Here is a 27,679-nt window from a genome sequence, read left to right as displayed (position 1 = left end):
TTGTAAATACTAAAAAAAATCACCCAAAGTACACAATCATAAACAGGTAAATTGGATGATACAAAATTCAAATCCCGTAAATTGAGAATATGTATCTATTTCTTTTCATACTTAATGAACCCCCCGAACTACCGTTTACCATATTATACTGTTTTTGATTTATTCGCTGGTGGATTAACACATATTATGACAACACTGTTTCCTTTATTGGTACATATTGTTTATGTGTATTCACAGCGGGCTACCGTTGATGATCATACAGAAAGACAAAACACGTGAATCGGCATGAGCAAAGAGAGGTAACTCAGAAACTTTGTTTATGTATTAGTTTATGTATTAGTTAACTGCCCACATAAACTCTCTGATAAGCATTGTGGAACACTTCATGCAGAAAGTTCTTCCAATGGACTGGTTTTGGTACTGATGTTTGGTTTGAGGAGATATCCAACTGCATATGTCGTTTAACATTATTTAGGGTATAATAGGTTTTGTTTCATGTCCACCGACCTGTTTTTATATTTAAGTAGGAAAAAATACATACCAACATTAATCAATATCTTCTCCTTTCATCAAGCAGAATTTATTCAGACACTTCTAAGTCACAAAAAAACATCTCTTGTTGTGACTTTCAATTCGACATTTAAGTTTTACATTACGACCCATAGGTTGACGCCTGTATTGACGATGTTCTTGGCACACTGATTTTGACTATGAATAACTCCGTTTACCTGATATGGATCTAGGGCTCATGGCCAGTGTAAGCGGTCGACGGGGGATGCTTACTCCTCCTAGACACCTGATCCCACCTCTGATGCGTCCAAACTATCTATTTTGTGTTGCATATAGGAGTTATGAAATTGATCTCTTTTTGTTATCTTCGCCTTTCATTTACAATATCAAAATATTTTATGATTTTTAAGGTATAATTTGCAATTTTCACCCCACCAAAAAGCATTGTTGACTGAGGTGAAACCGAGGTTAAAATGGTTTTTAAGGAGTGACAATTCCACGTGTTAATCTACACAACATGTGATATATTTTGGTATGGTGAATACTGTAGGAATGAACGTTACATGCGCAATTAAAGCTGTCTATACTGTACCTGTCCTCATGTATTGTTAAATGTTGTTATGTTATGTACCGTTATCCAGACGTGGTTTATGCACGCAGTTGGTTAACGTTACTTTTAACATATGTTTCTAAATGGATCACATTCGTCTGATTTACATGAAAGTGATAACAATATACTACACTCTATACTATTTGAATTCAGACCGATTGCATACATAGTTTACCGTTTTTTAATTGTTTTCGCCACTATCACATTGATAGCTATCCGGTGATAAAAACCGACGCTGTAACAACAATGTGTGTGTGTGTTTGAAAAAAGGAACTGCGATGGTAATTGTTGCGATACAGTTACCGTTGTTGGTTATATAACAGCAGATGCTGTCTCTGTGTCACAAATACCAAGTTTTACCCCGTCCTCGAGGGAGGACCCCTACAAAAGTAATCATGGAATTTACAATTTCAGAATTTCGGAATAGGATTTCCTGCACTACATCACCATACACTTATTTTTTTTCCTAGCAGGTGTGTGATTGTAGAGAAGAGTTTTGAAAATTGGTCAAATTTTTTGTCCCGCTCCTATGACCCCGGATGTGCAGGAGATATTTGTTTTGAAATGGCTTATCTGATAGAAGAATTGTTAAATGCACACGTATAAAATAAAAATAAAATCTGAAAATAACCACTGCTCACGTCGAGTTTACAGTGAAGTGAAACACGGGGACACCAAATCATCCCTTCGCCAGTCTGGGTTACCTGAAATTTAATGTAATGCATACCATGAAATGATCATGATAAAGTTTATTAATGAATCGCATAATATTGTTACTGAAGATCCTATATATATATATAGAGAGAGAGAGAGAGAGAGAGAGAGAGAGAGAGAGAGAGAGAGAGAGAGAGACCGACAGAGAGAGAGAGAGAGAGAGAGAGAGAGAGAGAGAGATACAGAGAGAGAGAGAGAGAGAGAGAGAGAGAGAGAGAGAGAGAGAGAGATAATCGTTTATATCTTAATACTCACAACAGGACCATTCCTAAGCATGCGATTTACATTAAGTTATTAATATATTTTATACACAGTATTACTGATTTTTTTTTTGCAAGAAATGAGTAATTACAGTGTTCTAATTTCCTCTTTTAACAAAGTCCACTCAGCAGTCCTAAAACATTAGTATCCTCTTAAATGGGTTCCTATTATTTATGTAGTGACAGGTGCTTATTAAAAGGTACACAACCGTACACAGAGGCGTGCATAGTGACACGAAATAGCCGAGTGGATTTAAAGTACAGGGTGTCAGGTATCGTTCTGAAAATTATTTTCGTTTAAATATTTTTTTATCAGACGAGAAGGTGTGGGACATTTTTAAAAAAAGGTATTAAAAAGTTGACAATGTGTAAGATGTTTGTTTAAATAAGTACATACATGTGAAGGATTATACAAAAGTCCTTTGCGCTCAGATATACCCAGTATGATCAGAGGGGATCTATAGGTCCTTTGCGTTAAATTCAATTACTCATTCAACCAAATATCTGTCTGAAAAGCAAGATATCACATTGATGATGAGGTAAATAATATCATCATTCATTCCGAGGGTGTAGCATTAATTTTACCACACATGTGCACCACAGGGATTAGCAATATTATCAAGTTCATGGTAAACGATTTTATGGAGATAAAAAAGAATTGCAGGTGGTTCATGCTTGTTTAATGTCCCCAACTCACAATATTAAAGTTTGCTACTAACCTATAACTCGTATGTCATATTTCAATTTGACCACATTTACATTTTCTGCTTGGATATTTGAAACGCAGTCATAAAATTCCATGTCACTACTATGCGTACTGGCATTCAATTATTTTCTTCAGTTAATCAAATTCTGTACTTCAAGTAAAATCACTGATAACACACTAACTTTTTTGAAGATACGTTGCCTCCATTGGAAATGTGTCGAATGGGGTATACAAGAAGAAACAAAACTTGTGGTGAGTAGTGACGTAATGAGTCTGTGTCAGACGGAATGGTATACGTCATCTGACGATAAAACAGGTGTAAATGCTATGTGTCGTTAATTCAAACTTTCTTCCATCTTCATCACAATCCCGATCACGTGTCTCCACTGATCAATGCCTTAATTACGTTTGAAAGCATTATTAGTCGATGGTTCTACAACATGCATGGACATTCAATATTCATATTATATCCTCCAATCAAAATCTAGAATCTGTTATATTGTTTTAGTATCAGGCTTCACAGTACATGGACAACACAGCACCAGTCACGTGACTATATCGTGTGAACATTCGTTCTTTAATGCCTCGAACACCGGGATACGGATTCGTGGTGAGGAGTTGTCGACCTTGGCAACATGTTGGTGGAACAGAATAGTACATGATACTTTCTGCACAGCTGTTGTGGGATTCTATTGTAAGGATTTCTTATTTATCTGCACCGATAAAAAGGGCAATTCAGATATCATATTTCATATCGTATGTACACATGTGTGTCAATCTCCCTGCTAGATATTTAATTTTCATGGTGCAGCACTTTGAATAATTGATTGTATCTTGCTTAAAGAGTCACTCGAGAATTTTTCACTCATGGGTGAAGGCCTATGTTCGGCGCTTACAGCCATTGAACAGTGAATGTTTCTTAGTGTGCCACACCTACTGTGACACGGAACATGCGTTTTTAAGGTCATCTCCGAGGGCCCTTGACATCCACACCTGGTGCCGTACGCACGTGAGACGAACGCCCTAACCTATCGGCCACCGCGGCGGTGCAGCATTTTGAATACTATAAAGAAAGATGTAGCAAATTCAGACAAGGTTTTACACGCTGTTTGTTTGTTTACGTCCCGTCCAGAATGGTTGAGACGTCACCACAAATTAGACTCATTATGCTTAGCGCTTACAATCGTAGCAGTGGACAGTTTTTTAACGCGACACGGGGCCTCCGTTTTTACTACTAGTAATATCTTAAAGACCCGTGGTTCTCACTTCTAAACGTCAAATGTTAGGATATTGATTGATTGATTGATTGAATGTTGTTTAAAGTCCCTCTTGAAAATAATTCACTTATATGGAGACGTCACCACTGCCGCTGAAGGGCTGCACAATTTAGTCCTATGCTCGGTGCTTATGACCATTGAGCAAGGAGGATCTTTATCGTGCCACACCTGCTGTGACACGGGACCTTGGTTTTTGCAGTCTCGTCCGAACGACCGACCCATTTAGTCGCCTCTTACGACAAACAAATGGGTACTAAGGACCTATTGTAATCCGGATCCCCACGGGACAAATGCTAGGAGAAGGATCAACCACAATATAGTTTAGCGTCTTAGCTTTACCGCGACCCTGGCACAAGTGGGATTCTAACTCACGATTTCTGCTCAAGAAGCGAACGCTCTACCACTAAAATACCACCATCATTCTTCACAAATTCCAGGGGTAACTCTTTCTAAACAACTATCGATTCAGCCCAAATGTGTAGCGTTATTGTTTGTAAATAATTGAGTGTTATTTCGTCAATGACAACTCATTATGTTTTAGCACTGACCAATGGTGTTCAGCATACTACGTTATATAAACCTGGAATGAAACTCTCCTGTTCATTGGACGGTCAGAATATTCCGATCTCAGTACACGAACAAACAGCCTATAACTCAGGTAAGGCTGACAGATTTGATATATCAAATGTACTAAACTTATTAATTCAGAAATCAGGAAAAGTGCAGAATCTTTGGAATTCCTGGAAGTGCTAAATATGGGAGTCCTCTGGTAGTACAGTCTGGAAGTTTCCTAGATGTACATAATCAAGAGGATTCCCTGAATTAGAGAATCTGAGATACTACTGGAAGTACAGAATATGAGACTTTCCCGGAAGTTCGGACTCTAGGAGACTCCCATATCATTCTTATTACATAATGATCATTTTGAAAAAAAAATATCAGATGAAGGAGGTTGTATTGAAATTTACATATAAGATTAGAAACAAAACACAAATTTGAATAACTATGTTTTCATTTTTCAGTGAGACACCGTGATAATGGCGGGAAGTTGCTGGCGACATGTTCGGTCAGCCTAACTGTTGCTCTATCCATTCTCGTGTATATCATTAGGCGATATCATGTTTAGCCATTCACCCACTCGCCAATGCCAGTGCATTGCTTGTATAGTGTTTGTTTATACATGTATTATATGGGCAATCAAATACTGAAAACCCAGTTTTTACCGGGATATTCCCCGTGCGTTCTTTGGATGTTATAGCTTTACTTTCACTTTCCCAGGAAGATGCAATTTACTAACACAGATTAGGAGTGACACAACATGTTGCGATGTACATACATCGAAAGGGAGTCCTAAACCCCAGGAACGAGGTACCATGTAAATATCAAAGGGAACACTTTTTATGGATAAGGGTATGGAATTTTAATACTACAAGTGTAGCATGTTGACTTGTAGTCCATATCTTAATGTGCATGTGAAAATTATATGATATCAATTTTGATGCACCAGATGCGCATTTCTACAAATTATGTCTCCTCAGCGATGCTCAAGCAGAAATTTTAGAAATTGGAAAAACAGTAAACTTGTAAGAGCTATATGGAAAAACAGAGTGCCAAAGACTGGAGTGAAATTCCTCTAAGGATCCGATCTTTGCATAGGGGAGATACTCCTTAATTTTGAAAAGAATTTCTAAATTTATGTGTTTTCAAATTCGAAGCTTTTATTTCTTACATATCAATACATTGTTTAAGGTTGAAAAAAGAAGGGGCACACTCAGGGTAGGTTATTTAAGACTGCAGCTGTGTCATATACATAACATGTACGAATTATTTTGGATAGTACCCGATCGTCTTGATATATATTATCGATTTTACTACTATACAAAAATTAACCCAGAACATTATATTTAGTGACGTAGTTAATTTACCTGAAAATAATACACCATACAGTACGTGTAGAATATTTTATAAAATTACTCAACCACCGCAATCCGCGGGTACTTCATCGTCTCAATATATCACAATCCGCGGTTACTTCATTTTCTCAATACACCGCAATCCGCGGTTACTTCATTGTCTCAATACACCGCAATCCGCGGGTACTTCATCGTCTCAATATATCACAATCCGCGGGTACTTCATCGTCTCAATATATCACAATCCGCGGGTACTTCACTGTCTCAATACACCACAATCCGCGGTTACTTCATTGTCATAATACATCACAATTAGCGGTTACTTCATTGTCTCAATATTTATTGACAACATCCTTTGGTGCACAAAGATTCAACTCATCAGGATCCGCCTTAAAGTATAAAAATCCCACATTAAGTATAAAAACTCAGGATCCGCCTTTGAGTATCCATTTATGTACAAGTATAGAACACACAGGATCCGCCTTTAAACAATTGTTATACGTCTTTGTCTGTATCAGTGTTGAGCTGACGATACTGTCACCTATGTCCCTGTGTTAACTATAGTGATGGGATTCGGTCAGAATTTCATAATCGATGATTGGTTTACTGTAACTAACTAATCATCGATTATAATCGACATCAAGAAACTATATAATAAAATAAATTGTCTATACTGAAAAAGTGTAAATAAATATTCTACATTTATGTATTACATTATATATTTCTACATGATGTGGGATTTTCTACATTTGTAGTTGTTGTTTCGATTGCTGAGAGAGTGTAAATGAATATTTTCTTTGTGTATTTGTTATTCTTCTACTGTCTTAGTATCCTTTAATTACATATATAAAAGAAAGAAAAAGAAAGAATATTTTATCCAAAAAACAACAAAAACAACCCCAAATCAGATCGAGTAACAGTAATCTATACGTAATCCACACATGCCTTTGCTCGCATCAACCATCTTTTTGATGGATGGTCACTTCGTTTATATGCCTGAATGAAAGTACGTCTATCTGACGATACAAAAGTGCGTTATTCCCCGGGTATGGATACTTTCGTTTTCATGTGCGCCGCCATTACGGTAAATTAGGTTAATAAATAGGTCACGGCGGGAATATTCGTGAAAAACTACAGCCGTTGAGAAAACAAAATCTAAAAACTGATTAATTGGAATAAAATTTTCATAATCGAGCGCTTAGAATCTGCCAACAATCGACTGATTTTCGATTATAATCGATGATTGAAACATCACTAGTTAACTATGGATAACAATCCTTGTAAATAATTCTTTACATAATTCATTTACTTCTAAGTAATGTCCACATTTAAGACGGTTTTTATTAAACTTCTTAAACATTGTCCTTAATCATCTCTGAACTTGGTGACAAATTCATAAATACTTTCAGCATTAATTATTCTCAGAATTGTGTACTTATACCAGCTTAGGAAATAATGAAGGCAACGAACAGCGATCAATCATATGAGCTTATACAATACATAACGTTGCCGATTATTCACAAGTATTCTTGTTCAATCTGTAGGTCTTGGGATTCCCAACACAAATAAATCCTATCATGTCGTTAAACTCTTTGAGTGTTGTAATTCTATATTTCTAACACGGAGATCGTTACAATTGACCTCAACGTTTAAACAGAGATATATATAATGACCTCCATGTGAGGGACACTTTCAATAAGTGTATACAAAAACAAAATTTTGCAGGTTTAATTAAAACGATGACGTGTCTGCCTTATGAGTTTCTGATCGTAATTCTGTCTTTTAAATTAAAGATTTAAACGATTATTTTGTTTGATGAATGCTTATCTAGATCTTGAGGAGAAATCGGATCTGAGCTGCATACTGAGAACGTGTCAATTACATGCCTATTTCCGTCTCCCCTCAACCTACTTAATGCTGTTGTCAAATCTGGCTTAAAATTCCTAAGTTAACTTTTCTTCTGCTAAGGTTTTACATTAATGGACGCGTTATAAGTAGTCCTCAGACAGTCGACACTTTAAAATCCACAAAGTAGTCCAGAGAACATGAATCTGTATTATACATAATTGTATCTTTTACATGAAAACTTTACCAAAAATGCACCATTCAATATTGTGTATGTAATATTGCCAAATTATTTAATGTTTGTTGTGAAATATGTAGTAATTTCAATTTCATTTATCCCCTTTATCTTTTTGTTTCTTTAATTCTGTCCTATAAATATATTTTCATGTTATTTCTATCAGTAATTCATTATTTCTGAAATCTTCTCGTCTTCACTGTTAGCTAGATCATGTTCTCTTCGTCAAATAAGAAAATGAAATGCCGGTACAAACTTGATTTAGAAAAAAAAACCTAAGTATTCAGGTTAGCTTTGATGGGATACGTTGTTCACAATCAAACACGAGTTATTTCCCCCTGCATACAGGAGGCGCACAACCCGATGCGGTCCTCAGGTGATTGAATTATCATCAAGAATATATGAAGAATTTGTATTTCTGATTGTAATTAAGTGTCATTTAAGGATTTTTTGTAGAAGTTAAGTGTAATTACTGACATATATAACTGTACAAAATTCTTAATCATTTATTATGTGCCCCGTATGTGATTTTTCGCAGCCCATGGTATATATCGGTTTAGATCAGAATGATCAAAATGAGCAATTCTTTTTATCAATATATTATCGACGATAAAAAACGGGTACCAATTACTTCAGTATCAAAATGGGTTAAGGATGGTGAACTGTTTAATGAGATAGAATGGAATAAAATATTTGAGCTCCCCTTTAAGGTAACAAAAGAGTCAAAGTATCAATAGTTACAATTTCAAATACGTCATAGAATAATTCCTTTTTAAGCTTAAATTAATAGACTCCTCCATTTGTACATTTTGTACAAGTAACATAGAAACAATTGGTCACTTGTTCGTAGAATGTTTTGAAGTAAAGGAGATCTGGTGTGCAATTGAAGACTGGTTTCTCAATTTTAATAAACCAATTATATGTGATAGACAAGCCATACTATTTGGCAAATACAATAACGGAAACTTATACAAAGTATAAAATTTACTAATACTTATTTTCAAGTATTACATGTTTGCAAGTATGTATAAAATGGCTCCAAAACTAAATATTTGTGCTGTCAAAAACATATCATTGATAGATTTTATATAGAAATATCTATGTTGCTAAAAAGCTGTAAATATACTTAATATGAGAAGTAATGACACAATATATGTGATTTGCTTTAATTATATACTGTTAACAGAAAACGATTGCTTTATATGAAATGATTGAGACTGATCAGTGGACCAAGCAAAATCCCCCCCCCTCTCTCTCTCTCTCTCTCTCTCTCTCTCTCTCTCTCTCTCTCTCTCTCTCTCTCTCTCATTTATATACATATGTACTCATCATGTATTGTTAATATGTAAATGTTTATTCATTCCATGTGAAAGCAAATAATAAATGAATTACAATATATTATCGACCACCAAAAAAGAAACCAACAATGAATCGACCAGGAATTATATGAGCAACTAACGCATGCAATAATTAACGTGTAATCCTTTCAAACTGTAGACCAAGAGTTTTCAGTCAATTGTGAAGTCAGCTTTACCTTGCCTCCCCCTTTTTTCGGGAAAACAATGTTACATAAGTAGTATAGTGTGTACATTCCAAGCCTATTGAACCGTCACCGAACCATGCAGCGCCAAAATGGCGGTCCTTCCACCTCCGCCAAGATGGCGACATTTCTACTTTCGGTCAATATTTTTCTTCCGGTCTGCCCTTCTCCAAGATGGGGACCATTTCGGCAAAGTAGCTATCACTCTTTACCAGGACTTTGGACAAAGCTAGTTCTCGTACCGAACGGATCAACGTTCATAGCCCGATCATCGAAACGAGGGGGAACGTCCTCGAATTGGTTTACAAGTCTCTACGACCGCGCCAGGGACCCCTCAAATGGGCTGACCCACCCTTCTCAGAATAATTTCACATACGTCGTACCCCCCCCCCTTTTTGTCCCAACAAACCAAAATCAGTCTATATACATATCCTTCTATATAAATCATAGGGAACTTTATATACATATGTATGAAGTAAAGCACATCCTATATACACATGATTTTTTCCCTTCAATATATCAAATTCAGTCTATATATTTTTAAGGTTTTAAAGTAATATCCAGAGGTTCCGTGGAAATACCGTCGTCTAAAACTTTTTTCTTTACAATAAAAATAAGAAAATCCACCTCTTTACTGTGTGTACGTAAACCTGGTATTGTCACGCGCACGAATCCCGCGATTGAAAACGTGCCCTGCTTTTTAATTCGTCAAAACTTGATCATAAATTTCCCACGGACTAGACACCTGATTTGTGTTAATCCTTTTAGAACTAAATTTGCATTCATTTCAGTTCGAGACTACATACGATTTTGAACAAAGACGATCATTATTTCCCCTTCGTATTCCGTTTTTGATAACCCCGGGACGCGCCTATCAAATTTCTTGTGTTTTTCGCAACATTCCCGGGGCAGGGAAAGAGGACAGGCATCGTTGCGACAGAAATTGTGCAGGTGCTGATTGTAGCTTTTGCACACGTTGGGTTTAATGGTGTCGCGCATGTTTTCCCCGCTAATACACAAATAATTGGAATCCGTGTCAATTTCCAATATCATATAGTCCGCGCGATCAACATGGACGTCTAAAAAATCGTATAATGAAATTCCAACTTTTTCATCTCTGTGTATTGTAAAATAAAGTAGCCTAACTGTATCAGATGATCCATCCTGATCTTAGACTTGGCCATTTCTAATTCATAAAAATCTTCCCCTAAACACGTCGCGTTTCTAATTCATCTTGATTGACCGCGAAACAAGTTTCGCCCCCCCCCCCCCCTGAACGTATACGATATTGCGGTGTTTTGTTTTATCCATGATTAACGATCCATAGCCCGAATTTTCGATTAATTCATGGTATTGCCACTAATTTCCATTTCCGGTCGCGCGTGGGTTACTCTCTGCGCTTCGGTCATGTCATTTACAATTTTTAAAAAAAAACACGCCTGCGCTTTAAATTCTATCTCGTGATAGATCCTCGTGACTTTTAACCCCTGATCTAAATACCTCTTCAACAAGGGAGTAAACAACATTTTTTCCGCCTTCACCCCCCCCCCCAAGAAACGTCTGGAATGTGTACTTTAACCTTCATTTTCGATGTGCTGTTACATGTGTCTTGCGATGTCTTTAAAATCCACCTCCTTATTACAAAATAACGGGAACATTTCTTTAAACTATTCATAAGGAGACACTGATTTATTCGGTACCTATACATCTACTTCCACCATACCAAATAATGTCCCATCCCTAACCCCTTCAAAAATCTGTTTTTCCTTGATCCCTTTCTGACCTTTCCGGTAAAAAGCGGGGCGCATTTCCCAACCCAAAGCATACATTTGCGGGATAAGAACCCATCCTATTTTCACCCCCGTCAATTCTGGCATGCCGAATGTCTGTTTGCTAATATTTAGTTAAAAACTTCATCAATTGAAACATTTTAATATGTTGATCCCTAACTTCGGATTTGTAGCCGTCTTCCGCCCTTCGTCTGACCATCACCCCCACGGAAAGTTTTGTCCTATACACCATAGGTATAAAGTATTACAATCTTTCTGACATACTTTCCCTCCCCTATTTTTTGTTTCCGCCTTGACGGCCTTTCTGTCGTAAATGATCACACAATGTTAGACTTGATGGTGTAATATAAATCTTTATTTTTCTGGTCCATTAACATGAATTCCGCCCCTCCCTCGTTGCCGTTTCAAATAACATTTTCCTAGCAATCCCCGGGACGGACATGGCATTTTTAAATAAATCAATATTTCTATCAAAATAAAATTGTTGCAGGCGCGAGACAGCCGTGACTAAAGGTCATACATCTAAATTATTATACCACACTAAAGAGTCCCTAAACGTTTTCATGTCGTGATCCGCGCAGGCCTGTTGGTAGGTTTGATAGTCAATGTCAGAAATGCACGTCTCCTTTAAACTGCTGTAAAAGGCAGACGAGGGAGGTAATTCTGTACAGTCTAACTTTGACACGTCGTCAAACCACTCGTAGAGAAAATGACCTTTCGATTCTTCTACTTGGTAGACTTTTAAAAATTTCGCATAAGACGTGTCGGGGACCACAAAGTGGGAAATGTCTAAAAAATGCAGTTCCTCTGACGAAATGCAAGCGTAAGCGTTATTCTAATTTATAATAAAGCAGTATTCCGATTAATGGAGTCCTAAATGTTTGACCAGTTTTGATGTAATTCAATTCAAATCATATTTGGCCGAATTAAATACTAGCACGGGAACTTGAGCGACATACGCATTGAGCTTCCCATATAACTATTTATTTTTTTGAACTTCATCCTCTTCCTCCGCAGCCAGCTCCATCACCCTATTTTTACGTTCTAGCAATTCCCTACTCCAACGATGTTTAGCTAAACCTTTCGTTTTTTCAGCAATTTCTTTCATATAGAACACCATTTATTTCACTAATTCGTCCCCATTGTCATTGACAATGCAGCGAGGGCTGTCAAATGCCGGGACGTTACTACAGATGGGTACGCTAATGGGCATGTGTCCGTGGGTCCATTCTACCTTTTCTGACCTCTGACCTTCAACTTTATGCAAGAGGGCTTCAAACTCAAATACGATAAACCAAGGATAGACTTGGTCCCTAACATTGATGCCAAAATAAGACAGTTCCCCCGGATAAATGCACTTTGTCTTATCTTGACACATTTGTTCGTGACGAATAAATGTCCGCACACCCATGATGATCACTAAATGAAACTGAAGGATGAATAAAAGGTAACTGACTATTTACTACAAAACGACTGAATGGTGACTGAAATGTCATTCAGTGCCAATTAAAATGTGATTGATTGATTGATAGTATCTTGCTTAACGTCTTTCTCAAGAATTTTTCAATCATATGGAGACCTCACTAAGACCGGTGAGGGGCTTCAAATTTAGGCCTATGATCGGCGCATATACTACCATTGGGCAGTGAGGGTTCTTTAGCGTGCCACGCCCATTATGATCTGGGGCGTCCGGTTTTATGGTCATCTCTGAGGACCCAATGGCGGATTTAGAGGGGGCGCAGCCGGCGCCCCCCTTACATTTTCAAATTTAAGGTAAATCGCGGCATCTTGTTTCGGAAAATGTACTAAACCATAAAAGAAGCAATAATTTCTTCCACTCCCGGAGAAATAAATGACAAAATCTTTTGATTTCTTAAATGTCTTTATTGGGAGAACTTCATTTTTTCCAGAAACCCCTTATAATTTGGGTCATTTTATTAATTTCACCTTATTTAAATGATAGAAAATAGTACAGATGACTAAATAGGAGACATCTTTCAAGCCCCATAAAATCTCTAAAATCCAGGAGCTTTCGAGGGCTTCGCCCTGGATCCACTGCCTCATACAGATTTACATTTAGGTAAATGCAATTTAAATTGTTCCATGCATGTTGAAATTTCAGTAGGAAATGAAAGTTTGAAGTCAAATTCTGGTCCACTTTATACATTGTTTTTATCCATGCTGATTTTGTTTTTGTTGCCTCATTTGAAGCTGCCCCAACCTGTTTCCAAATAAAGAGATTCTCTCGATGTTTATAAAGTTCATCCTATAATTAATTTGCTGCAATTAGTTGAAATGCTTCTAGCTAATTTTGCACGGTCGTTTTAAGGTTTACATCCTCCTTATACAGGTACTCTGTTGGTTTAATATTTTAAGGAGCTACCCTACATCGTCATAATGGCTGACTTCCTTTTTAAAACATGGATGAAAATATAGATATCAGCAATATTTGTCTATTCGTTTAAAAAATCATCGCCTAGCTGAATAGCACGTCGACTGTTGAACTGTAGATCGCGGGTTTGAATCCAGGATGTGTTTTGATTTTTGTTTTCTTTCGGATTGGTTTGTACTAAAACTGCATTTTTTGACTAAAAAAAAAGTAAAATTGAAAGTTTTCACTCTCAAAATATTGTTGTACATATTCTCTACTTTTCATTCATATCAAATTTCTCTGGTGTAGCATACATCGTTAATGTTCCACTCGAGATTGTTTCACTCCTATGGAGACGTCACCATTGCCGGTGAAGGGCTGCGGCACTTACTGCCTTTGCTTTGTCGTGCCTCACTTGCTCTGTCTTTGTAGTCTCATCCGAAGGACAGCCCCATTTAGTCACTCTTACGACAAGCAAAGGATACTGAGGACACATTCTAACGCGGATCATCGCCGCGGTTGCCGAGAGGTTAGAGCGTCGGCCCCGCATGCGGAAGGCCTGGGGTTCGAAGGCCTGGGGTTCGAATCCCGGCCGCGACAGACCTAAGTCGTTAAAACAGGTAGTGACAGTCTCATCGCCAAACACTCGGCATCAGGTGTGAATGTCACGGGTCCTCGGAAATGACCTTAAAAACGGATGCATCATGTCACAGTAGGTGTGCACGCTAAAGAACCCTCACCGCTCAATGGCCGTAAACGCCGAGCACAGGCCGAAAGCTCTTCACCGGTCTTGATGACGTCTCCATATGAGTGAAAAATTATCGAGCGAGACGTTAAGCAAGATACAATAAATCAATCTAACGCGGCTCTCCACGGGACCTTATACTCTGATCGAGTCTACTTTAGATCATTTTTCATAACCTCAACATTCTATTAGTTGAGTATTCGTGATTGGAAATTCCAAGATTTCAGACAAATATTGAATAACCCGTCGCATGGAAATATTTTAAACTTATGAAAAATATCCAAATATTATTTGCGAACTTTATAATTTGAATTTAAGATCATATGGATGTGACTTATTTAAAGATTTAGAATAGCTAATGATTTTGAATTTCAGATTATATATGAGTGAAAATAGAATAAAGATTTACAGAAAGCCAGGAACACGACCCACTGAAATACAGTATGCTTTGACTGAATCAAAATATTTTGAGAACTTGAACACTATACTTTAGAAAATATATTTTATGAACATTATGTATTTGCAAATCTATGAACGTGATACATATCTTAATGATGAAATTAGATGGAAATTATTTGAACATATGGGAACTTTTGAGAATTTGATAAATCTTTATTGAGATTTCATGACTGGAATATCATATGATTGAAAAGTTGACATTACATGTATATTTCAGACAAGTTGAAAAAATATGTACAGGAACAAGCACGACTAATACACTCTATCTGAATCAAGATATCCTCTGAAAACTCGAGAATTCCATGAATGATTTTTCAAGGTGTAGGATTTTATGATTGAAAAATGTAATACTTCAACAATTACAGTATAAGCGATTTTTTTGTATTGCATGACATATGATAAGAAATTGAGAACTATTTCAACTCTATGAGGTATATATTTGAGATCGTTTGAGAAATTGATAAATCTATTAAGGTCCGTTTTGGAATAACATGACAGAGCGCGAGAGAATCTGAAGCGCGAGAATAATCTGGAAATTAAAAATCCATGTAAGGATATTTTGAACACATGGTAAGTGACTCATTTGAAACATAATTTGAAAAACAGTATATAAATATGATATTCGTTTCTCCATTCCATAAATACCGGTACACAATAAAATCCCACTTATCAGGTGATTAGATCATGAAACAAAACAAAGTTTATTACATTGATCTGAAATAAGAAAAATAGCATATTCCTTCTGAGTTTAATATCTCAGTTTTGAGTGTCACAACATGCTATAAAATAGGGATAGTTCGAAATGGAAAGGCCAAAGACTCTTATACCATTCTCATTTTTACAAGGTGATTATTCTAAAAGTTCTTAGATATTCCCTATTTAAGCTCAAGAGGAAAACAGTGCATGAATATGAGTCTCATGTTCCTCTATTCTCTTGAGAAAACAAATGTGCTCATTTAAAACACATGGTCTTAATTCAATTTTGTAAACTGCATTTTTAAACCACATATACTTCCAATGTTATTTATAACAATTGTTTTGATTGGACAAAAATAAAGCTGAACAAAAGTTTATTATATATACATCATTAAATCCAAAAATGCGATGTATTCATACACACCTGAAAACAAATAACATAGTGCGGGAAAACTATTCAAATGTTTGCAATTTTTTTTATAAAGTGAATGAATTGGAATTATAAGAATCAAACATTCTTTTTGTAGAATTTATCGATGTGTAAACTCCGGACATTTTACTCACAAACTTAACATAAAAGTGCTTCGCACTTTTATTCAGTTTGTGAGCAAAATGTCTGGAGTTTACACGTCGATAAATTCTTCAAAAAGAATGTTTAATCCTATAATACATACTTCTTTTGGATTTAATAAACAATCCATGGACTCTTGTTTAAGTTAACCTGAGTTAAGCTTTAGTACTGACAGTGCTTTGATTTTGAAATGCTTTCGCAATGTTAATGGGGGCGGGCGACCATGTTCATTTCATACCATGAAAAATCTACATGAGTTGTCTTTCTTTACGAAGCAGAAGACACTTGCTGTGAAAACGATAATGGATGCCTAATATGAAGGAAAGCTTAATTTAGTGATATTTCAAGGTATGTACCGAACATGACTGTCGGATACAGTACTACTAGGTACTATTGAATTGTCGGGTACAGTACTACTAGGTACTATTGAATTGTCGGGTACAGTACTACTAGGTACTATTGAATTGTCGGGTACAGTACCACTAGGTACTATTGAATTGTCGGGTTATTTATCTACAGTTGAGTTAACGATATATTTAAGCCTAATTTTACATTCAGTCTCGCGAGTTTGGTGATCAGATGTAGACCTAACGTAAATCCGACAGTGGCGGATCCAGACAATTTAGTTAGGGGAGGGGTACGACCCCCCCCCCTTCTCTTTGTTTTGCCTTTTCCATACATGTACAGGTGGGGATGGAAACCCAGAATGGAATAAAATAAAACAAAATATTCAACTGAAAGGTTGGATTGTAATCCCCTCTACAAGTGTCTAGTAACAGCTAAAAGGAAAACTAGAGTGTCAAAAAATATCAGGGATATAAAGCTTTTAAAAATGTTTGGCATGGTCTCTGTGACTAGCATGAAGGACATGAGGAAATTTTGAATTTATATCTGTGCATGTACACCACCATCCACGGGTTCAATGTTGGATTACAAGGTTGTTCACAACATGACTCGGGTTGAAGGTTGAGTCACAAGTTTGTTCACAACATTATTTTTCAAGTTCAAGGTGAGATTACAAGTTTGTTCACAACATGACTCCCGGGTTCAACATTGAGTCACTAGTTAGTTCACAATATAAATATCGGGTCCAATATTTGGTTACAAGGTCAAAGCATAAATCTCACAACAGGTTCAATGTTGGATAATAGGTTTGGTCATAACACGACTCTCAGGTTTAAGGTGGGGTCACGTTTGTTTATACTGTATTACAGTAAGTTGTATAAATTTTAATGGTTATTACTGTGGAAAAGAATGTGTTAACAATCTTTGAAACATTCGGGTATCGAACTCAGGACCCCCACATTACTAGTTATGTGATTTAACTATTTAGCTACCCGACCAATACACAAAAAATGGTAGTTTTACTACAATATAAAATTTCAACATCTTTTGGAAAACTCGCACAAGAACTCTTCATATCAAGGAGATGAAAAAAATGATTCAAGATAAAATATCAGAAATGTCACATGTATCCTTAATATCAAAGAATGATTGAAGAGCTCATGATCTTGATCTGAACAATTTGAATAATGCTCGGGATGTCTATGTTTTTGTCTCGGGCTCGTGATTCTGTCGATATTATGTCTTGTTTATTTTCTGTTTGTACTGAGATTCTTCGTGATGTGTTTTATACCATTCATTCCTGTTATGTAGGATGTTATCTACTTAGAGACTGGTGTGGAGGACGGCACCTACCCTTACACATGAACATTGATTGAAGCTGTCTGGTACATTATCAGTAGAGTACAGCGCACTGTACGCCCGATCAGAGAAGTTTGTCGAAAAAGTAGCAGTGAATAATAGGAAGGACATATTGTGTCACGGTGTTTGATAAAAGGTGTTGTTCCTCTGGAAACTTTTTTTGATCGTCTTCTCTGGGATAGCTGGAAATAACCTCTCTGAAATACAAGAATGGAACAAGTTCTCATTCTCAGCTGATCAGGTACAGGGTTAGATTAATTCTATTTCCTGGTCACTTAGCGGGGTTTTCATTGGAAGATGTTAGACTTCAAACATTTGTTATCAAACTAACGGTAACAAATATGTTATCCTATTAGCCATGTTAACTATCAGCAAATAATAAAGTTGGTTGGTTGATTTGTATATTGTTTAACGTCCTACTTGATGAAAATTGCTTCCGATAATGCTGGATGCACATTTATTTTCTCAGTTTTAACAATATTATTGGAATTTCAGGGACTTGTGTCAAGGAGGAGTGTTAGTGCGGAGAAGAATTTGTCTCGGCCCATCATGACCTGCTGGTGGAGGCTGGACACTTCAATAAACATTGCTGTGGTTTTCCTGGGGTGTACCAATCATTTGTAGTCATTATTTCCCACATGAAGAGTCAGAGGAGTATTCATTTTTCTAGTAATAAGTTGAGACTCTACAGAGCATGAAGGCAGATATTACAGTTACCTGCCTTAGACAATATGAATTGTAATATAGCACTTGCTAGTTATGTAATTTCAGATGATGCTGTTTGAATGCTTTTAGTCTCGTCACTAGTCACATTAAGACATTAGCTATAACTGCATATATTGCCTTTACATTAATTATCTGCATAGAACTAAACATTTAATAGTAGATTTCATGTAGTACTACATGACTCTCTAGGAATGCATTTTAGGTCACCTGAGTCACTCGAGTGACCTATTGGTATTGTTCTGCGTCCGTTGTCGTGCATCGTCCACCTACAATTGAACATTTTTATACACCCGTCTTAGGACGGATCGTATTATGAACAGCAATGTGTACGTTTGTCAGTCCATTTGGGGGTTCCTGTTTCTATTTTTATTTTTCTATCAAGTATTAAACCGTTATTGTGTAGTTTCTTTATGGGTCACTCTTGATCATGTTTCAGCTTTGACTGATTTCAGTTTTCAAGTAAGGATTAAGTTATTTTACAGTTTTTGTTTTGGAACGAAAGATGTACGTGTAGGGGAATGGGTAGTTTATTCTAGGAGGGACCAAACTTGGCATGTAGTGTATATGTGTAAAACATTGAATATCATCTTCTTTAATGTTATCGATGGACACCACAATTATAAATTTCAAGATTCTGGGGTAAGGATTTGGGTATCAGAGTGGGACCTGAATAATCTTTGTGATTTATTGTCTTTCACATATCAAAGTACCCTTACTACCGACAAATGCATATAGGAAAAACAAAAAATGTACAGTATACCAAAAAATTGTAAATCTCACAACCATAGGTTACACATCAGGTGTGAGTCAATAATTCAATGCTCCTCTGTAAGGTTCAAGATCTAGGGCAGGGTTAATGTAGGAACATTGTTGTAGATTTCTTAGTCTTAGTCATACCTTTAACTAATAGGCCTTTCCTAAAACGTGAGTTATCTCTCTTTGTATTCTTACATTTAGTGTGAATATTTCCAGGTACATGTAGTTACACAATCAGACTGCTCATATATTTTAAGAGTTATATTAATATAGCATTATTAGTATAAATGCTGTTTAAAATCGAAAACAGTTGAAATCATTTGTACGAGAGAGTAAGAAAATGTTAATGGAAACAACAAAGAATTTCTTGATCGAGTTGGGTGTGATTTTTCGGGGTCTGGGGAATTTTGAAAATTGAATAGGAAATCACGACGGCATTCATTTGTTTACATATGTCTCCAATAACGACTGACATAATCATATTGCTCAAAAGATGATGGCAACTCATCAACTCAAATTTGGGGTTTTTACTAGGATCGACACGTCACGTGCATTGATCTTGCATATCATGGTACCTCCTCCCCCCTTCTAAAATGAATTTTTGAAAATATAAATTAGGAAATCAGTGTTCTCACTGTTTTACCAGGGCTAAAATTATCCCACCACTACCAATCAACTCTTTCAAAAATAAACCAGATTGCAATTTTGGGTAACTTTCTCCAAATTATTCTGTGTGGAAATCATTTGCACATGTGCAACATGAAGATTGGATGGTTAATATCAACTGATATGTTTAAAATGCACTAAAATAGGTAATTAAATAAATTAAAAAAAGCATTACTTTTGTTCAATATTGCTCGATTGATATAAATTATTTTCATAGACATGTGTGATCTCGTGGGGGTGGGGGGTATAGTCCAAATGTACTCTCTGGGGAATAGGTAAGTTTAACCCCCAATAGAATGTCTTTGACGTCTCTATCTAATTCCCTCTTTTAGTCGTTTTAGCCCCCTTCAAATGTACTTGATTATGTATAGGTACATATAGTGTCATAACAGAAATTGCAATGGCAGATATAGATCCCCCTTTTCGCCACAAATTTACAAAATAATTCGAGTACAACTCCAAAATTGATATTTTACCCAAATGGCTGTATTTACAGGTACATACTTTTCCCAACTTATTTAATGTATTGCTATAAATTCAGGGGGTTCGACTATAGTTATTTTATTTTCAAAACATTGCATGTGTAAATGTCACTTTAAAGATGGTTTGTGACAATGAATTTCTTTATGGTTCTACTTGTATTTGAAACTGTATAAAGTTTGTGGACAGACAGCTGGAAATCTGTCAGTGGCCTCTCATTTACAACTTAGTACAGGCTTGGTTAAATTTTACTTGCCAATCGAAGGAGGTGGACATTTTCAGAATGCAGTGGTGTCAGTCCGACATACCTAGATGTACATCGTGGCATAACTTTCATCGCTGAATGTACTACATTAATATTGAACAAGTAACATCTGATATTTTATTATAAATCTGACTGCATTAAAACATGGGGTAACAATCCTCAGGAAATGTATGCTATATATTGTGATATATACTAATTTCAGTCATAAAACACGTGAAATCCTGGAGGGGGGTAGTTAGAATAATCTAATTGCGTCTCGGGACAGGCCCGTCGTAGGAAATTGCATCACTTTAACGATAGAACATTCTAATGGGAAAGGGATGTCCTCTATTTACAACATTTATTTCTTTTATTCTTTTTTGCAAAGTTGGTTATTTTTACGTGTATGAAGGAAACATATGCATTGTGATTTTTTATTAACGTTAATATATTTGTTAGCTTGGTTGCTGTAAAATTATTCAGTAATATCTTTGCGGCCTTCTGCACCGTTGATAATGACGCTTCTCGAATATACTACCAGGAAGTCTTGAACTACTGTTATGCAAGCGCACTACCTTCCGGATCAAGGGAAGATAACTCATGTTTTCATATTGGCCTATACTCAGGTGACCGATGAGGCCTGTGAGTCTCCGGTTTACATGTTGTCATGAAACAGACAACAAGCTGGCTTACCAAACTTGTCTTGAAAAATACACTGAACAAAATTTTACTTTCCTGTCTGATTTCTGGTCATTCCAGCACTCATTGCCACCTTGGTTTTTCAGTTTTCTGGGCTTCAAACGATGGTGAGACAATGACTGCAGGATCATTTCCTGTCTCTTAAAAGCAGAAGTGGCCAGGATACCTTACCAACCGATCCATTTTTAGGGATGGTGTTTTGTATCGAGCTGGTAATTTTTGTCTTCTCTTTTTAGCTCACCTAGTCTATAAGCACTGATTATTCCTTGTCTGTTGTCTGTCTGTCCGTCTGTAAACTTTACATATTTTCAACTTCTTTAGTAACACTTAGTCCAATTCCAACAACACTTAATACAAAGCATCCTTACGTAAAAACCTTCAAAATTAATCAAATGAGGGGACCCAACCCTTCAAAGGGCAGATTCAAGAAAACGTAAAAGATAGGATGGAGTCCTCTATAAATATTTTACTTGCGAACCACTGAGAAAGAAAAGAAGAAATTTGTATAACTGACATAAGGGGTTTCTTGGCTTATTTTGGTGTATCATTACCGGACCCTTTCACAGTCCATTAAATCACTCATATGTATCCCTCCTCTATTTCAGTAGAGACATATTTATTGTTTTTGTCCTTTTTATCCGTCCGACTGTCTGTCACAAAATGTTGTGAACGCTTCTTTACCTATATGGCTTATTGGATAGACTTGAAACTTTGTAAAATGCTTCATTGCCATATGTACATGTGCATATTGTGCAAGGGATGATACAATTATTTCCGTAAAAGTTATAGTGGATATAAGAGGGGTGGGTGATATAAAAAAAAAAGGCGTGTGAACACTTCTGCTCCTATATGGCTTATCCAATAATTTTGAAACTTTTTTTAACAAGACTTCATTGCCATTTGCAGATGTGCATATTGTAGGAACAGGATGATCCAATTGTTTTCTCAAATCAGCATTCCTCCGAAAACTATGCTAATCCATGCAAAAATTCCTGATTAATGTTAAATATGTATGAAGCCTCACTTTCATAATTAACGATAGTAATCCTTCGATATTTTATATATAGAATATGTATCCATATGCTTATATTTTAAATTCGTTTTGGGTTGATTAGATCCTTCATCGAGTGGTTTAGAGCGTGTCGATTGTTTACTTGGATAGTATGTTTATTTGTCAGTTTTTCTTATCACGTTTTGTCTGCCCATCTGTCTGTCCGTAAGCTCACTTTTACATTTTCATCTTCTTTAGAACCAGTGGGTTAATTTCAAGCAATCTTGGTACAGATTATCCTTGGGTGAAGGGCATTCAAATTGTTCAAATAAAGAGCCAACTCCCCAGGAAAGGGGAGATAATCACGAAAAGGCAAAAGTATGGTGAGGTCATTTAAAAGTCTTTCTAAGAAGTATTGGACACACAAGTTGAAATTGACTTGTAAACTTCGCGACATAATGCAGATTCAAGTTTGTTAAAATCATTGACCCCGAAGGGTATGTTGGGACCACAATAGGGGATCAAAGTTCTTCATGCAAATATTTAAAGCACAACTTTAAAAATCCTCTCAAGAATCGCTGGATGAGAAAAGTTGAAATTTTCATGTGAAAGCTTCCTGATATAGTGTAGATGATTCGAACTTTTTGAAGTCATGGCTCCAGAGGGTAGGGTGGGGTAATGTTAGGGCATCAAAGTTTTACATTCGATTACATAGGGTAAACCTTTTAAAATTATCTTTGCAGGAACCACCGGGTCAGTAAAATGGGAAATTTACATGAAAGCTTTATGACATAAAGAAATGATAAAGTACACTGAAGATCGTTCAAGTCATAGTTCTCATGTCCTCAAGTTTGGGGTCACAATAAGGGATCAAAGTTATTTGTGGGAATATGTAGGGTAATCCTTTTAAGGTAGCTCCATCCCCATGTGACTTATTAATATTGATGGTTAAAAGTGGGAAAACATTAATTTCCACTCAATACAGTTTAATTTACTTAATAACCAAAGAAAATGTGTATGTCTATGGCCAGGGATCCGTGTTTTCCCTATTATTTAGTTTGTATTGTTATCTTCACCTTTCATGTTGCCACCTTTTAACATGCGTAAAGAGAAGAATACATCAACATCAGAAAATCACACATTTTCATTAAACAGAATAATGAAAATAGATAAAAACTTGTTTAAATGACAAAATTTAACTAACAACAGATTTAAATAAAACTGCTAATTCATAAATATGTATAGATTAATTGTGGATATCAGGGAAACTGATGTATAATAGACATCCAGTAGAGGAAATTCCAGCAAAGGAGTTATTGCCCTTGACAACATTTTTTTAAACCATAAATAATTAATTATCTATGGGGATTATAAACTTTTTCAGTATTAATAGTTTTCCAGATTTGTTATCATCCAGTTAATAAAATTCCTTAGAAAGATATAGTTCTACCATGTGCTAAGTTTAATTTATTAAGATGTTTGCAAAATACCTATGACATCTCATGAGGATCGATCAACCTTAAGGTGGCTCAATAAACGTTGAAAAAGTACAGTATCTTAGATCAGTACAAAATGATTTAATCATGAAAGATAGATATATGTAATATGTACCCGTACGAAAATTAGCTCACGTAATTTGTAAAATTTCCTGGCGTACCCATAATTCTGAAAGTCCTGGTAGATTTTTAACAGCAAATCCTATGGAAAATACTGGCGTACCTGAGGCGTACTCCTGGCGTAATTTAGCTTGAATTATGCAAATTAGTACGTCTAGATTAAGAAGTACGCCTTTAAAAAGAAAATACGCCTCAACTAGGAAATACGTCTCTAGCGAAAATACACCCGTACAAAAACCCTCCAATTGTAGAAAGTACGCCTCAATTAGGAAATACGTCTTTAGCGAAAATACGCCTCATCAACAGCCAAGGCAAAAAAATTACATTAGGAGTCTAGTTGTGACCTGCATATTTAGCAACTCCTATAACGGAATACAAGATTGAAAAAATAATGAACACAATAACTGACAGGTATTTGAAAATTGGAACTGTATTTAACAATACATAATTATGCCTGTGTAACAGCTTAAATTTTTCATCAGTTGACAAGTCCATTAATTATAATCACATAACTAACAAAGGAGATTGTACAGATGTACAGTAGTTTTAAATATTTCTAATGTTTATACATAATATATGTAATATGTAGTTCAATAAGTAATTAACACAAATTCATAATAATCCTAAGGATGCAAAAAAAAATTTTAAATGATAAAAAATAGACACATTATACATGTGATATTAAAATTTAAATACACTTCATGGAGTAGAGTTGAATTTTTTTCCAATGATTTGTCAGTTTATGTCCCATAGAGTAAATTTGTTAAAGGTTAATTACAAGGGGGTGCTATATCTGTAACAATTTTTGGACATTATATGAAACTTACAACAGTTATCATGTAATATTTCACAAATTGACAATTATACCAATTTGAAATAGAAAGATAAAAAAATTATATCAGCCCATCGATGTGCATCCATCCCCCCGACCCCACCCCCATGTGTATAGATATGTAAAAAGCAAAATAACATAACAGATTAATTTCTGACAAAGATTTGAATTTAGGTTATAAACATAATCAAAATGAAATTATACAATTAAAATCAGAGCTTAATTAATATTTTAAAACAATAGATCATGATGACTAGAAATAAACTGTAATAAGATTACTGTTAAGCACTATGGTAATTCCGAACCACAGCAAATACTATATATATATATATATACTCTCCTTTGAATCCACAAATCATCAAACACTGAATCTTTGAGAAAAGACCATAGGCTAAGAGTGTTGAGATTTTGAATAGCACAGTCATCATTATTAGAGCAGTTGATTAAAAATAAATCTCAAAGAATTATATTCGAAATTTTGTTATTTGGCACAAGCACACAAGGATGACAGTGGGGTTCTTTCGAGTTGCTTACTGGCACAGGCTTATTTTAACTGCAAGGCACTGAGGTGTTCCTGACAGAGGTTAACACATCTTGACCATTAAGTACAACTGAGTTATTGTATGGCACAGACACACGAGTATAGCAGGGTTCTTTCAAGTTGCTGACTGGTACAGGTGTGTTGCTGATTGATGTAGTAGTCTTAAGCATACTGCTAGGTCCAGAAGTGTTCCCGACGAGTACTGGAACATTCGAACTGCAGGACTCGGGCACGTAATTACTGCTGGATTCTACATTCTTGCATTTGCAAAGATTGCTGGTTTGAGTTTATTATTGCTTCTTTATTTCTTCTTGTTTTCGGCTTGAATTTCTGTTGAATAATGATGAAAATATAAGAAATGTCGGTAAACTTTTCTGAATATATTGGGTTTAAAACCTAACGATACTTTCTTATGCAGAAAAAAATGTAAAGAATGCATTATCTATCTAGATACATTTGTTTACATAAACTTAAGATCATCTAACGTCTGTTTCTACTTTCACAACTAATTAATTTGCAATTCCTTGCCCCGCCCCCCGATTGTGTAGTGCAATACTACCTCCTATATATATCAAATGCAACTTTAGTAATGCAGGCAAATAAAATGTATCAATTTGAAAAACTCAGCAAAGGTAACACCAAAACTGAACAGGTTCTATATAACACAAGACATGTTCATTGAATTCAATTACTAACCTTTTTTCTTCCTTTTAATTTCAGCATTTTAAATTTTCCTTAGTTCAATCGTCACTATCTAGTGAGAACAAAATAAAGTGTTTTTTATTAATATGTAATAGGAGGCAAATATCTCAATAGTTCATGAGTATTTTAAGCTAGGGAAACAGTGTTCGAAATTAACCATAGACCGAATCTATGTCAAATGACACTGGTCTATGCCAATTGTAATTGGGATAGACCAAATTGTCTATGCAGATTTTCTAGGTTTAAAGCTATAGAGTTATTCTAAAAGTCGACATCTGATAAACGTTACGAGGAAAGAAGGACATTGTTATGGGAATGGAAAGAAAATATGTTTTCTAAGCACATTAGAAATAAATAACAATGTTTTAAATTTGTGCTATTTTTTTCAATGTTGCGGTCAATGTCAATTTTATGAGGTCTATGTCATCTTGTTTTGGCATAGCCCTGTTGTCTATGCCAAGTTTTAAACTAATTTTGAACACTGGGGAAACACATATGACATTTCAAACAAGATTTATCTATATTTGGACAATATAGCGGGCGATTCGGCTGGGCTGGAAATTTGGAAAAGGGCCACCGAATCTCGGAGCAGTCCTTCATAATTCATACATGTACCTGGAAATTTACATTCAACTCCGGTTGGTTCTAGCAATTAATGTGCACTTAAACGACACTGCTGTTTGTTTCAAATAACTTAAATTTGACTGTTATCTCCATCATTAATGCCTATAGGTATGAAAATCCCAAATTAAGAACAGTCACTAAATTTCCCGTTCAAATGAGGACTTCCATGAAGGAATAGATTATCTCGTGATATTGAAGGGTTCCTATGGTTTGTTTTTCTTTATGAATGATATACAGTGGGTAGGGGCAATTACTGTTTCCAATCGAGCGAGCCGAATCTCCGCCAAGGTTAGGATGTATGATGCATGATGAGCTCACCCTCTCAATTCATCGTTATTATTTTTTCAACGTGGAAATATATTTAAACTGTTACATGAATAGTATAATAGAATTTTCGTACCCGTTTTTATACGCCCGTTGAAGACGGGACGTATTATGGTATGGCTCTGTCCGTCTGTCTGTCTGTCCGTCTGTCCGGACCTTGTGGGCAGGATACAGACTGAACCATAAGCCCTAGGACTTTACAACTTGGTACATTTGATCACCATGATGAGAGAAAGATGCCTATTGTTTTTCAAGGTCAGAGGTCAAAGGTCAAGGTCGTAGTATCACTTTTTAGGAAAACCTTGTGGGCAGGATACATACCTAACCGTAAGCTTCAGGATATTATAACTTGGTATATTTGATCACCATGATAAGAGGAAGATGCCTATTGTTTTTCAAGGTCAGAGGTGAAAGGTCAAGGTCGTAGTATCACTTATTAGGAAAACCTTGTGGGCAGGATACAAACTGAACCGTAAGCTCCAGGATATTATAACTTGGTATATTTGATCACCATGATGAGAGAAAGATGCCT

General features: G+C 35.9%; 1 protein-coding gene and 1 long non-coding RNA gene across 10 annotated transcripts in view; one reads left to right on the top strand and one right to left on the bottom strand.

Moving 5' to 3' along the window:
- The window catches only part of LOC125672806 (pyrin-like), a 132,618-nt gene that overhangs the window by 46,814 nt on the left and 58,125 nt on the right, over positions 1 to 27,679 (bottom strand). The gene's annotated exons all lie outside the window — the stretch shown is intronic.
- The window catches only part of LOC125661127 (uncharacterized), a 39,826-nt gene continuing 15,184 nt past the window's right edge, over positions 3,038 to 27,679 (top strand). For 2 of the 9 annotated variants that reach the window (XR_008798231.1, XR_008798229.1), the window contains exons 1-2: positions 17,478 to 18,187; positions 18,442 to 21,729. This is a non-coding gene — a long non-coding RNA (uncharacterized LOC125661127). Of the gene's footprint in view, positions 3,053 to 3,308; positions 3,495 to 4,618; positions 4,736 to 5,099; positions 5,453 to 5,826; positions 5,854 to 16,390; positions 16,591 to 17,469; positions 21,730 to 27,679 lie in introns of those variants that run through there. The other 7 variants (XR_008798237.1, XR_008798233.1, XR_008798232.1 and 4 more) reach the window with 7 other exon arrangements.

The sequence above is a fragment of the Ostrea edulis genome, chromosome 8 (assembly GCF_947568905.1).
Source record: "Ostrea edulis chromosome 8, xbOstEdul1.1, whole genome shotgun sequence".
NCBI lineage: Eukaryota > Metazoa > Mollusca > Bivalvia > Ostreida > Ostreidae > Ostrea > Ostrea edulis.
This window is presented reverse-complemented; position numbering and strand designations above follow the sequence as displayed.